A 13,806-nucleotide genomic window follows, 5' to 3' on the forward strand; every position below is an offset into this window, starting at 1 on the left:
GCCTTAATGGGGGACTGGAGATAAAAAGCACAAGTTTCTAACAAGGGGACAGACTGAGCCATATATAGGCTATCAGTAAAAAGATTAAAAGCATCATTTACAGACTGAAAAACATTCAGAACTGCTGTCAGTTCTGCAAACTGAGCAGAGAGTCCAGGAGTCTCTATGACTACCTGTTGATTATTTATGAGATACCCTGCTCATCCTTTAGAGGAGCAATCAGTAAAAATTAAGAGCATCATGTAGAGGCTGCAAAGAAGTCATGTTAGGAAATATAACCTTATGTACATTTAAAAATTGTATCAATCTATCTGGAGGATAATGATTGTCTATAATGCCATTAAAACCTATTTGAGCAAGCAACCAATCTGTACTATGCTGCTTTAGCCAAGTATTCTGATCTGCATTAAAAGGCTGAATAATGATGTCTGGTTCTTTGCCAAAATAAATCAGTGCCTGTTTTCTTCCAAGTACAATCATATGGGCTACTGCCTCATAATATGGTAGGATGTTATGTTTAGGGGATATCTTTGAATGTGCCTACATGAGGAGCCTTTTGCCACAACAATCCTGTAGATGTATAAGTTGTATTTAAAAAAATCAACAAATGTAGAGGCAAGGAGTAATCTATGTAAGTAACAAATTGTTTCTCAATAGCTCTTTCTACTTGTTGTAAGGCCAACAATCCTTCTGGGTTTAAAATCAAGGGGAGGCAGGATCAGCACTCCCTTTGAGAATATCAAATAGAGGTTTCAATTCCCCTGTAGTAGGCTTTAAATAGGGAAGAAGCCAAATGATATCACCTAACAGTTTTTGAAAATTATTTAAAGTTTTTAAACTGTCCCTATGGATGATTATTTTCTGGGGACAAACAGCTTGATCTGCAAGCCTAAAACCTAAATAATTATAAGGATCCTGAGTTTGTACCTTTTCAGGAGCTATTTGTAGTCCTTTATCAGCTAATGCCTGCTGTAAATCTCTATAACATAAAAGCAAGTCCTGAGGATCTTTTCCTCCTAGAAGAATATCATCTGTGTAATGTATGATGTACATCATTGGCCATTGCTGTCTTACAGGCTCAATGGCTTGTGCACAAATTTTTGACATAATGCAGGACTATTGGCCATGCCCTGAGGAAGAACTACCCATTGATACCTTTTTATTGGCTCTCTAAAATTAATAGAAGGAACCCTGAAAGCAAATCTTTTACAATCCTTTACAATCCCGAGGATGCAAAAGAATGGTGAAGAAACAATCTTTCAAATCTACTATTATTTTATAATATCCTTTAGGAATGGCTACTGGAGATGGAAGCCCAGGTTGTAAAGCTCCCATAGGTACCATGGTTTCATTAACCTTTCTTAGATCTTGTAACAATTGCCATTTTTTCAGATTTTTTCTTGATAACAAATATTGGAGTGTTACAAGGTGACTGAGATTCTATTATATGCCCTGCCTCTAATTGCTCCTGCACAAGCAATGAAGCAGCTTCTATTTTCTCTTTAGACCACTGATAAACCCACACTGGGGCATTATTAAGCCATTCAATTTTATCAGCATGGGATGCAGGCAAGACAGTGGCCATTATGGAAAATACCCCAAACCTCTAGTGTTAGAATGATGATTAGGCGCTTCAAATGTTTTAATACCTTGTCCTTCTTTTCCTAGTCCTTGGCCAGGCAAAAATTCTTGACTTATCATTTGTTTAGTCACTACTTCATTAGGGTTGTACATCATAAGACCCATCTGTGACAAAAGGTCTCTTCCCTAGAGGGTTATAGGCAAATTTGGCATGATATAGGGTTGAATTTGTCCTGAATTGCCCTCTTCATCTCTCCAAGTTAGAAGTTTAGAACTCTGTGTCAGGTTATTGGCAAAACTAATCCCCTGAAGGTGAGAGTATCAGATAAAGGCCAGGCTGAAGGCCACTCTTTTCCTCTAATAATTGTTACATCAGCCCCAGTGTCTATTAATCCTTCAAAACTTTTTTCTTCAATTTTTAGCTTAAAATTAGGTCTCTTGCTAGTAATAGATCGAACCTAATACACATCAGAGGAACCAAAGCTATCTTGTCTTCTCTCATTCTTAACAAATTTGGAAGTGGATGCAAAGGAACTAAAACAAGTTGAGCAATTCTTTTGCCAGCAGATACAGTTACAATGCCATGGGGGGGGGGGGGGATGCAGCCATAATTTTAATTTTTCCCTCATAATCACTATCTATGACACATGGATAAATTTGTAATCCTTTTACAGTACTGCTGCTTTAGCCCAGAAGTAATCCCCATGTCCCTGGAGGCAAGGGCCCAAAAATTCCTGTAGGCAGCATCTGAACTCCCATTTCTGGTGTCAGTACCACATAGGTAGTATACCTGAGGTCCAGTCCTGCACTTCCTGGGATTGCTCTAATATGTTCTGAAATGGATTTCCCTGGCTTGGCAACAGCTTCATGGCCCCACAAGCTGTTGGTTGTGGATTCCTGGGGGCCCAGGGCTGGCCCCGCCACTCATTTCCTGACAAGGGATGGCCCTGATTATCTGTTTTAGATCTACAGTCCTTAGCCCAATGATAACCCTTCTTGCACCAAGGACAAATTTCTGTCATGTGACCTGATTGTTTGCTAGTGCCTTTGTTTCTGGGACATTTAGTTTTAAAATGACCTAAATTTCTACATTTAAAACATCTTTTATCTTTACGGTTCTGTCCAAGCATTGGTTGTACAGTGGTTCCTTGTAAGGCAGCAGCTATGCCCAGACCCTGATTGTATGAGGGCCCAATTTCAGTGCAAAGACAAATGTACCCATGTAAGTCTGTCTTTGCTTTGTATGGCCTGATAACTGCACTGCAGGCCACATTAGCATTCTCATAAGCCAATTGTGTAACAAAAGGAATTCCTGCTTGAGGATCTCCAAAAATTTTACCAGCTGTTTTCATCAGCCTGTGCACAAATTCTTGAAATGATTCATCAGGGCCCTGTTTAATATTAGATAAATTCCCACTAAGATCCCCTTTAGTAGGTAATTGATTCCAAGCACAACGGGAAGCCATTGCAATCTGTGCATACACTCCAGCAGGTAGTTCAACCTGATTAGCATTACCTTCATATTGACCTTCTTCTAGAAGCATGTTAAGATCCCAGTCTGCATTGCCTGCCTGAGCATTCATCATGTGTTGGGAACCACAGTGAGCATGTCAGTATCCGCCATTCCAAGATGGCGTGGGCATCGTGTCCTCCACAAGTAAATAACTAACTGTGCAGGTGCAAAAAGGCAAAAGCACGCCAAAAGTCACTGCCCATCCCGGGGCGTATTATGGGTAATGAGTGAACAGCCAATCAGAAGTGAACATGTCACTCTAGGGTGTATTTAAGCTGTGCCTCTTCCTGTCTTCGGCCCTTCCATGGTCTTTCATGTCTGCTGATACAGATTAAAGCCTCGCTGTGGTGATACCCAAATTCTGCCTCTCGTGTTTCTCTTCCACGGGTGAAAAGGGTACATGGGAGGTGTGCGGAACAATCATGGCAGTTCTCTTACTGGTATCATGCCATTCTGAGCTCCAAAGCAAGTAATCTCCATCTATACTTAAAGCCACCCACTATATACCTGGTGGCTAGACTTTGTGTCTGATCCCTGTCAACCAGCAGTTGGATTAGATACTGGAACATTTCTGCTTTCAACCTTATTTTCTACATTGCTTGGATAACCGTGTTGTTGTTAACCTTTGAATCTTGTGTTCAGGCAGATAGGTTGCCTTCACACAAGATTGCTCTCAGCAAGCCCAGCCATTAATCATGGCAGTTATTCATCGCTATGAAGAATTGCATTGAGTGCATGCTCACAGGTCCTTTGGTCTGAATGTGGCTTTGGTCTTTATGGGAAAGAGTGTGCCAATGATGGCCGGTTAGTCAAGGATGGGTAAAAGTGTTCTTGAGCTCCTATAGACCTAAGGCAGAGGCATACATCAATATGCTATGTATGTTTTCCTCAAGGACGAGTAATATAAGAAGCAATATAGATGCCAACCTAAGCCAGGCATGGTCGCCCAGCCACTCTTTACCCTAGATGGGATGAAATCATGTACCCCAAACAACTGCTGGCACTGCTCATCTTTTAAAAAAATAAAAAGGGGAATTGTGCCCTTCCCCCAGCCTTGAGCAGCCTAAGAGACCTTGCCACAGCAGACCAAGTGATAGGATCTAGGTGGAGTTACCCACCTTGGCTGCACAGAACTTAGAAGAAGAACTGCCCCTGGGCTTGCCTTGAGATATCTCCAGCCTGACCAAGAACAGATTATCGGATTATCCCACCCATCTCTGGATGAAACAAAAAAGGGTTTGGGTTGGGCCTTTCCCTTTAAATTGAGAGCTGAACATTAAAGCATTAAGCCTTGATCAGAGAACTTTGCCTTGGCTTCATCTCTTCTTGCCCTCCATTCCCCTTTTGTTCCCAGACCCCCTTTCAGGTAAACCCAGTTGATCTGTGGCCGCAGGTAGCTACAATATCTGATCATTTGTCCTGTGCTCTCTTCCTTAAAGGCAGCGACAAAGACAGGGGGTGGGGGGATAGGGAGTGTTGAACTGGGTTTGGGGAGTATAGTGGGGGTGAAAAGTGTTAGGTTATCATCTAGGAGGCTTCCTAATGCATATATAAAATCTATGGATTAGCTATATAAATACCCTGTTGTCATAGATTGTAATCACTAGTGTTACTTTTAATTATATACATTAAGCACCTCTCTCCCTTCTCTCATATTTTTAAATATTTCTCTGTCTCTGGAGTGTTTGATCATTTGACAGTTGAGAATAAAAAATTAGATTTTTTTTTAAAGCTTTTGGAGATTTTTGTATTATTCATATGAGTGTTTTGTTTAAAGGTTTGTCTGTGTACCATGCATGTGCAGTGCCTTGAAGGCCAGAAGAAAACATCAAGTCCTCTGGGGTTGGAGCTGTAGATGGTTGTATGTCCCAGCTTGAATCCCAGAACTCACAGTAGAGGTACATGCTGGGAGCTGGGCCTGGGTTCTTCAGAAGAAACAGCCAGCACTCTTAACTGCCGCAGCCTCTAGAGGTCTCCCTTTCATAAATGAATCTCTTTAACTTCTATTTTATATATTACCAGTTTTATCAGAACTGTTTACAGTTTTTATGTTGTTGAGAGTTTGGGAGTTGGTGGGTTGTTTGGTTTTGTGTTACTTTATTTGAGACTGGATCTGCATGGCCTAGAACCTGTGATCCTCTTGTGTCATTGTCCCAAATGCTGGGATTGTAAGTGATGATTATCTTATCTGGCTAAGTTGTATGTTTTACATAAAGTGATTCTGCAACCTCACTGACAAAATTCCTTTGCTTCTCATATAGCTGCTGCCCAACCTCTCCATTCCTTTCAGTTTGTTGGCTTCATACTGATTCACACATTATTCACACACTTATTCCACTTGAGATCTCCCCACATATCCTCAAATCACTACTTCCCTAAGATGTTAGCCTCTACCCTCTGCATTTGTCTAAGATTTTGAGTATCTGAAGTAACGTTTCAAGTCTCCAGCTTAATTTAATTCAATTAGTCAAAGCTCGAGTTCTCATGTGCTAGTAATTATGTCAGCCAGGAATGAGTAAGGGCAGCCTCTGCCATCCAGGAACTCTCAGCATAGTGGAGATTAGAGATATGGGAGAAAAGAATTTAATAAAAAGGAGGAAGTTTTATAAATAAACAAAGTTAGTTCCGTAGAAACCCAGAGGGGACCAGGAATGGTTTTTTTTTGGGGGGGGGGGCACAAGATGGTGGGGGGCAAGACAGCACTTAGGCTGAGCTTTGATGAACAAACAGAAAATGTCTGTAGCCCAGGTTTTCTGAGGACATATGTGTGCTGGCACCTAATTATAATTTTACATTTGACTGTTACTTCATTGCTGGACACACACCACTCCCTTTCCATCTCCTCCGCCCTGCCTTGTATAATTCTGTCTTTCCCTGCCTTTTAAGGGAATTTTTTTGTGTATTTAGCCCCTGGATTTAATTTCACTGGATAGGACTGTAGTAATGTTTCTGTACATTTGCCCAGTGACCCTCTGCTAATGGGTGTATTCTTTATAGGCCAATAAACAAAGGAATAAAGCCAGCTTGTAGCCTGACTCCCATCTCTGCCTTCTTTTTCTCTCTTTGCATTTCACCCATCCTCCATGGTACTCTCTTTAAATGAAACATTTCCTGAGTGACTCAAATAGACATTGCCTCTATTAAGCCATTGTTACACTGGCCAGTCCATCCAATGGAGAGTTCTTTTTACTGGAAAATGTACTTTCCCAGACAGAACGCCAGCCAATGTGGGATGAAAAGATGATCTGATGTCCAAAGATTTCTTCCCCGGGGCCAGAGAGAACTTCAGAGCAGTATAGGCTTAAACTGGGTGTGGTAGCATGACAGTAATTCTAGCATTTGGGAAGCTGAGGCAGGAGAGTCCTGAGTGCCAGGCTAACCTGGGCTCAGCAATAAAATTAGTCTCAAAAGAAACGAACAAACAAAAAGCTTACTCCAGTTGTAACCTCACACTGGCAGGCACGTGGTCCAAGACCCACAGCAGCCATGCAGTCTGTTAAGATTTCCAGGTGCAAGAAGACGACGGTTGCCCCAGAGAAGCAGGCATCAAGGCGAACCAGCCCTCTAAGTCACTAAGCCAGACTGCAGTACAAGTTACTGGAGTCAGTTCTGGTTTGGGGTGGGAGAGTTTGTTAGCCGGTGGGTTTGTGTGTGAGGCTGATGGTATGAGGTATGAGATGCCTACCACATGAGAGCCCATCTCCAAACCCTAGTAGTTTATTACCAGAAATCTGTGGTTGAATTGTCTAAGAAGGAAATCAAAGATAGTGCCCCTGCTTCCCACTCCTAGGACTCCCCTCCAAAAGCTTAGGGAATCTTAGTGCCCCCTCGTTCTCTCTACCATAAATGCTACTGAGGTTTTTCTGTTGTAGCCCAGGCTGACATTAAATTCATGGTGATTCTTCTGGCTCAGCCTTCTGGGTGGCTTTATCTCCAGTTAGGAATGAGGAATTTTAAGATGAGAAAGAGACATGCCACTGTGAAACGACTCAATCAGTAGGAGTTCAGAGCGAGCCTTGAGATCTGATACTGATCTCTCAAATAGACTAGAAGGGGACACCTGAAAGTTGTTCTTTAACTCCCAGATGCCTTTGTGTCACACACACATGATGCACAATCACACACATGATGTACACGTGTGACACACACACTCCCTAGATACCATTTGCTCATTGCTAGCCATTGCTGCTAATTCTGACTTTAGGAAACTAAGGATTGGGGATTTAGCTTAGTGGTAGACCACTTGCTTAGCAAGGGTTTAGTCCTCAGCTCTGAAAAAGGAGAGGCAAAATTATCCTTAAAAACCTAACAACAGGGCAGTGGTGGCACATACCTTTAATCCCAGCACTTGGGAGGCAGAGGCAGGAGCATTTCTGCATTCGTGGCCAGCCTGGTCTACAGAGTGAGGTCAAGGACAGCCAGGGCTACACAGAGAAACCCTGTCTTGGAAAAAAAGAAAAGAAAAAAACAAAACAAACAAACAAAAAAAAAAAACCAAAAAACCTAACAACAAAAAGCCATCGAAATAAACAAAAACCCATAGCAACTGACTTGAAGTAATCAAGTGATAAATTGGTAATATAATAAAAACAATTGACTTGATGCTCCCCAAACCTGGAGACAAGACCTTGGGCCTTGAAAACAAATGAGAAAAGGGGGTTTACCAGGAAGTAATAAAACTAGTTTAAAACTGTACTTTTACATTTTTTTGGTTTTTTTTTTTTTTTTTTTTTTTTTTTTCGAGACAGGGTTTCTCTGTGTAGCCCTGGCTGTCCTGGAACTCACTCTGTAGACCAGGCTGGCCTCGAACTCAGAAATCCACCTGCCTCTACCTTACTTTTACATTTTTAATAATTTTGTTTTGTTTTCCTTTTTTTAACCAAGACAGAGTCCTGCTATGAAGTACAGGCACAAACTGTATTTCTGTTTGTTTTGTTGTTATATAGGGTCACACTCTATAGTGCTGGCTAGCCTAGCCTGGGACTCTCTACATATGTCCTCAAACTCTCCAAGATCCACCTGTATCACCTCATCAGTGCTGGGATCAAAGCATGGTTCAAGACAAAATGAATTTTAAAAATGACTTAGAGTTGGGTCTGGTGGCCCAGGACCTAGAACCCTGTAGGCAGAGGCAGGTGGACCTTGGTGGATTTGAGGCCAGCATGGACTTCAGTATGGTCCCAGGATACCCCTTCAACATAGTGATGAGAGACCTTGCCTTTAAAAAAAAGTATGCAGGGTGTGTGTGTGTGTGTGTGTGTGTGTGTGTGTGTGTGTGTACAGGAGCACAGAAGTGTATGCATATACGGGAGAGAACAACTTTCAGAAGTTGTTTCTGTGCTTTCAGGATCTGGTTCCTAGGATCTACCTGAGGTCTTCCGACATGCCAACACATGCCCTTCATGCCTTACCCTCTTACCAGCCCACAAACTGGATCCCCAAATGTCTATTCAGCCAAACAGCACAGGGCAATCTCTGCTCCTTTTTTCTGCCTTGCCCCTTCTCCTCTCCCCTAAGGTGCTCCTCTGTAGGAGCCCTCTTTCATAGCCTTGTTCTGAACATTTTGTTCTTGTTTCCACTGCCCCCGCCTCAGACTTCCTTCAGGGACCTAGGGACAGCACCCCCTCCCACAGTCCGGGGAGGCTCTCCTCACTGTAGCCTCTGGGTGAGCCAGCATATTGAGGTCATCGCCATCTCCGCCAGATGATTGGCTTGGATTCAATTTTCTCATCCGTCTGAGGGAAAACAGGATTGTTCACTGGGCTCTGCCCAACGCCTTAGATCTGCTTTGCATCTTCTCCCATTTCTTTCATCCCCACCTCTTCCTTCCTGACGTTCCCCAGACCAGGATCACTTCTGTTGTCCAGCCTCTGCCATCTACAGAGTAGCCAAGAGAAACTCCAGACAGGGCTACCAGCAAGAAATGGGTCTAGCAGGCAGGTTTGCTGGAGGCACTAAACTGGGTGGTTCCTTAACTCCCTTGGGGGCATGAGGGGGCTTATGGAGTGTGTCAGCATTTTCTTCTGGTTATTTTTATTGTTTCCCTTCCTCCCAATGAGGCTGACCCACCCATCTCCTCCCCTCCCTTTCACATTTATTCCTTCTTCCTCCTAGGCTGCTCATTAATCCTCTCTGCTCCCTGCACTCCCTCTCCCTAGCTTCTCAGGGAAGCCCACAATGTCGACATAAAGTGCACACAGATGACTGTCAGTGTACTTCTTAGACTTGACTTTCTGGAAGTCAGGTTTATCAAGGGTCTTAGTGAGGGTTACTACTGTTATGATGACACACCATGACCAAAAAGCAAGTTGGGGAGACAAAGGTTTATTTGGCTAAGACTTCCAGATCATAATCCATCATTGGAGGAAGTCAGGACAAGAATTCAAGCAGGGCTGGAACCTGGAGCAGGCGCTGATGCAGAGGCCACGGAGGGATGCTGCTTACTGGCTTGCTTCACATGGCTTGCTCAGTCAGTCAGCTTTCTTATAGAATCCAGGACTACCAACCTAGGAGTGGCATCACCCATGATAGGCTGGGCCCTCCCCCATCAATCACTAACTGAAGAAAATGTTCCTCAGCTGAGGCTCCTTCCTCTTTGATGACTCTTGATTGTCTCAAGTTGACACAAAACTTGCCAGTACATCAAGTTTATCCATAATTGGTGTGCTTAAGTAAAAACTTTTTTAATGACAGGGAGTGTTTTAGAACAAGGTTTCTATTGCCTTGATGAAACACAGTGGCCAAAAGCAACGGGGAGAAGAAACAGTTTATTCCAAGTTACACTTCAGATAATAAAAAGTCCATCACTGAAGGAAGACAGGGCAGGTTCTCAAGCAAGACCAGAACCTTGAGACAAGAGCTGATGGAGAAGCTATAGAGGAGTGTTGCTTACTGGCTTGCTCAACCTGCTTTCTTAGAATACCCAGAACCACCACCAGCCCAGAGGTGGCACTCTCCTCAACAGGCTGGACCCTCCCACATCAATCACTAATTAGGAAAATGCACTACACTTGCCTGGTAGTGTATCTTATGGGGGTATTTTCTCGGTTGAGAGTCCCCTTTCCCAAATGACTCATTCATATATCAAGCTGACATAAAACTGGCCAGCACAAAAAGCAAATATAAATCCATTCAAATGTCCGGATCAGACAGAATGGTGTCTGCATATTACACGACCTGAGGGGAAAAACATGGATAGGAATAAGTCGAGACAAGTGACCTTGCCTCTCAGTTTTGGAAGGCTTCCTGTGACACTTTTGTCATTGATATTCCAAAAACCAAAAACAGGGGCAGATCTCTGTGAGTTCGAGGCCAGCCTAGTCTATGTATGGAGTTTCAGGCTAGCAGAGTTAAAATAGTGAGACCCTGTCTCAAAACAAACAAACAACAACATCAAAAAATACAAAACCAAAGACAGGATTAGCTGCCAACTTGTCTTGTGGAGCTCCTCCATATTTGAAAAGGATTTGGAAACTTGTAAATGCCTCAGGGTTTTATCAGCCAAAGCACTTAGCCTTTCTCTTGGGCAGATTACAAGTGATATCTTCCACTCTTGAATGTGAGACTAAGTAGCTATTACAATGGGAGAAGTCAAAAAAGTGACAAAGACTGGACATTGGAGTTGGGAAGGGTGGAACACTCCTTTATCCCAGCATTCAGGAAAGCTGAGGCAGGTGTTCCTGACCAGCCAGGGCTACACAGTGTCAACATATCTTTTTTGTTTATTTAGTTTTTTGAGACAGTGTTTCTCTGTGTAGCCCTGGCTATCCTGGAATTCACTTTAGACAACGCTGTCCTCAAACTCACAGAGATCTGCCTGCTTTGGCCTCCTCAGTGCTGGGATTAAAAGCATATGCCAATGAAGAGAAAAATTCCACCAGACCCCTCCCCTCCTGGAAGAGAAAGGTCATAGACCACTTAGGCACCCCTCCCTTCCAGAAGGGAGGCTAAATTAGCATTCCTCAGACCACAGTGGGTGGAGACTGATCTGCAGGTTGCGGGGAGGGCACCCAGAGCACAAGGACATGCACAGACAAGGGAGGTCCTTACTGCCTCATTCCCTAAAAACCACTCAGTTTAAAAAGTCACAACTGGCCGGGCAGTGGTGGCGCACGCCTTTAATCCCAGCACTTGGGAGGCAGAGGCAGGCAGATTTCTTGAGTTCGAGGCCAGCCTGGTCTACAAAGTGAGTTCCAGGACTACACAGAGAAATCCTGTCTTGAAAAAAAACAAACAAACAAAAAAAAGTCACAACTGTTCTGCCAATCACATTGTGCCTAATGGCTGCTACCCCTAGAGACTGTATAAATGTCCACTGAACAGGCTGTATGGAGTTACCTCTCCTATTGGGATGCAGGATGGCCCCAGCATGCTGGAACATTAAAATTCCTCTTGCTTTTTGCAGCAATTTGTCTTCGCATGGTTCACTTGGGGCCTCCAGTAAACTAAGGCTCTGCTCACTAGGGTCTTACACCATCAGGGTCACTAGGCTTGACACCCTATCTAAAAAAAAATAATAAGAAAATAAATAAATAAATAAATAAATAAATAAATAACCTGCATGGTGGTGGCAAATGACTTTATTCTCAGAACTTTGGAGGTAGAGGCAGGTAGATCTCTGAGTTCAAGGCCAGCCTGGTCTAGAGTAAGTTCCAGGATCAACCAGGAATACCGCTGGGTGTGATGCTGCTGCATCTGTGGAATAGGAATATTTGAGAGTGAGAAAGTATACGGACAGCCACAATGGCTACAAATGGAGATAATGGGGAAAAAATGGCTGCTCTAGAGGCCACAGTCTGCTATCAAACTGAGTATTATTTTGGAGACTTCAATTAGCCAGGGCATGAATTTTTAAAATAACAGATCAAATTGGAGGAAGCATGGGTACCTTTGGAAGTAATGTTAAAATTCACAGGCAAGACCACATGGTCGGACAATGACTTTAATTGCGTAAGCACTGAGCAAATCTAGGGCAAAACTCACAGAAACTGGTGCAAACAACTAAAATCAGAAGATCTCCAAGCAGACCCTTCCCTGAAGTGACTGGTAAGTATAAAAATGACACTAAAAAAAAAGCCTCAAGAAACAAAACAAACAAACCTTGTTTATATTAAAGGTTTCCCAATTGGTGCAGCCCTTGATGACATAAAAGAGCAGCTAGATGATAAAGGTCAAATATCAAATATTCAGATGAGAGGAACTTTGTACAGAGCATGTAACTGACCAATATTTGCTGTGCTATCACTGCGGTGCACACCTTTAGTCCCAGCACTTGAGAAGCAGAGGCAGGAAGATCTCTGAGAGTTCAAAGACAGTCTGGTCTACATAGAGAGTTCCAGGACATCCAGGGCTGCATAGAAAGACCCTGTCTCCAAAAGAAAATAAAACAAATTGATGTGTCTGATGGTATCCAGTCTACAAAAATGTTTGTAGAGAAACAACCCCCTCCCCCAGTACAAACACACAACTTGACAACACTCCTTGAGAAAAGAAAGCAAAGCAGAGGGTATGTTACACTAAACAAGACCACCAAGGAAGACACAATCAGAAAGTGTCACGACCACATCTCCTGAAGAAAGATGGGGGTGTTTACAGAAGTTTTCCTGTGACTTAGACACCCAGACACATAGAGAAGATTTACACCTCTTCTCTCAAAGCACAGGGTTGGCTTTGCCAGAGGACCGAAGTGGGGAAAAGGATGTGTGAGGAAGAAGCAAGGAAAATAAAACAAAAACAAAACCTTAAAGGAGCAGAAAGAACCCCCAAACAGAGAGAAGTCAACCGGTCGAAGATTTCAAGGGGACAAAAAGGGGAACAGACCTGCCTATGCTGGGGGTAGGAGGGGGTGGCACGGAAGGCACAGGACTGTTCCAGAGAACAGAGAGGGAAAGAGACCTGCCTATGCTGGGGGGGTGGGAGGCGCTGAAGGCACAGTTCCGGGGAAGGAGAATGTGGTGGTGGTGGTGGTGGGAGCAAGGAGAAGAGCAAGAGATGGCAAAGACAGGAGTCTGCCCTCATCAAGACAAGGAGCGAGAGAACGGTGCCAGAGACGGCAGTGTAGTAAGCAACGTTTCCATTCATCCTAATTAGATTTTCAGCTGCTTTTTTGTCTTCTGGCATCTGTTTGTTTATTTTGAAGCTTTCAGATTGGGCCTCTTGCCGGGCAGTGGTGGCACACGCCTTTAATCCCAGCACTTGGGAGGCAGAGGCAGGTGGATTTCTGAGTTTGAGGCCAGCCTGGTCTACAGAGTGAGTTCCAGGACAGCCAGGGCTACACCCTGTCTCAAACAAAACAAAACAAAAACAAAAAACAACAACAAAAAAAAAAAAAAAAAAAAAAAAAAAACCAGACAGGGCCTCTCCGTGTAGTCCAGGCTGCCCTGGAGCTCCCGATGCAGACTGTAGTACAACCAATTTAAACGCATCCCCGACTAGCTTTCATATAAATGAGACTCAGACTATGGTTCTTTTATTTCACTTTGACAAGTACTGGGGGTAACCCCTAATCTAGTCTTCTAACTAGGTAGGCCTGGTTACCTCCCCAGAGGTGTACCCCAAATACTTGCTGTTTCTCCTGGCCACATACTCAGGGTCTATTTCCCCATTCCCCTTCTCCTCCTTCTTTTCCTCCTGGTCTCTCCTCTCCTCCTCTCTTCTCCCAACCAGGTAGCTCAAAACCCACCTATCTGTAATCCCTCCAGTAACTGGCTATA

The 13,806-nt window shown here is 43.5% G+C and overlaps 1 pseudogene; it reads left to right on the forward strand.

Moving 5' to 3' along the window:
* The first annotated feature begins 11,836 nt into the window (after positions 1-11,836).
* Positions 11,837-12,316, forward strand: LOC117715740 (lupus La protein homolog pseudogene; annotated as a pseudogene).
* The last annotated feature ends 1,490 nt before the right edge of the window (positions 12,317-13,806 follow it).

The sequence above is a fragment of the Arvicanthis niloticus genome, chromosome 9, assembly GCF_011762505.2.
Source record: "Arvicanthis niloticus isolate mArvNil1 chromosome 9, mArvNil1.pat.X, whole genome shotgun sequence".
Lineage (NCBI taxonomy): Eukaryota > Metazoa > Chordata > Mammalia > Rodentia > Muridae > Arvicanthis > Arvicanthis niloticus.